A 1,133-nucleotide genomic window follows, 5' to 3' on the forward strand; every position below is an offset into this window, starting at 1 on the left:
ACTTTGGAGAAGATGATGATATTGTGATTGCAGTGTTAGACATCAATGATAAATAATTAGATTAAGAATTTGTTATTACAAAGATTAACGCATCATCATTTCTAGTCCATTTGCTTTCAAAATAACCCCAAATAGGTTTTCAGTTTTTGTGAGACCCATTAAATTATTAGTATATATAAGTGTGGGCCCCGTATACACCCCCTTTTTTCTTTGTTCCAGCCAAACCATAGAAAAAAAAGGCGTCGGAGGAAATCATTTCTCTCCGTCCCTGTTTCCTGAGGCCAATGGGTATTATATGCCATATGGCTCATTTTGGCAAAGGATTAAGGAAGAAAGATTAAAGAGAAGTATTAATATACTTAGCCCATTCGATAATCTGAAGGACTAAATTATTAATCCGTTAAATAAGTTTTATTTTAGCCATCGTGATCAGTTTTAGTGTTTGGGAATAACAATGATTTTGACTGTTTTCTTTACAATTAGATAGGTTAACTCTTAATCATTCTAAATAGGAGTATTAGTAAACCCCTCATATTGAGGGGTTAACTCATTTTAATCCCTCTAAAGGGGTTAGCTTAAAACCTTCTATATCTTTTATGTTTGACAAATTATGGAGGGTTAACTCACTTTAATCATTGTATAAATTTTTTATGTTTGGCGGGTTAAGAATGTGGTTACGATGGTTTTTCTTTCCATATTTATTCACTTTTTTAAGATTGGGCCATATTAACGTATGAGAGCATCATGTTATATGAGAAGGTCCTAAGGCTAAGGACACCCATTATTTGAAGGTGGTTATGATGGTGACAAACAAATCCTTTGGTCCTGATTTAATTTTATGCCGACTCGCTTTTTTATTTCTAAACCCATATTCAATATTTAACCCGTATATTCTAGCAATTTAACGAATATTATAGCAATTTAGATTTGAATAATTTGTCATATTTTGTGGCACATTAACATGGAGTTTGTATTTTAAAACATAGATATTTTGGAAAATTTAAAAGCATGTGATTATAGAAATAAATCGGAATAAAATAACAGGATTAACATAAAAAATAGATACACAATTCAGAAAGTTTTTAATGCGATTTTTTAATTTCAGATGTGCTATGTACAGAACAACGAATATA

At 30.9% G+C, this 1,133-nt stretch overlaps 1 protein-coding gene across 1 annotated transcript in view; it reads left to right on the forward strand.

Moving 5' to 3' along the window:
• The window catches only part of LOC109831414 (ABC transporter C family member 14-like), a 29,018-nt gene that overhangs the window by 26,778 nt on the left and 1,107 nt on the right, over positions 1-1,133 (forward strand). The gene's annotated exons all lie outside the window — the stretch shown is intronic.

Source organism: Asparagus officinalis, chromosome 2 (assembly GCF_001876935.1).
Source record: "Asparagus officinalis chromosome 2, Aspof.V1, whole genome shotgun sequence".
NCBI classification, from domain to species: domain Eukaryota; kingdom Viridiplantae; phylum Streptophyta; class Magnoliopsida; order Asparagales; family Asparagaceae; genus Asparagus; species Asparagus officinalis.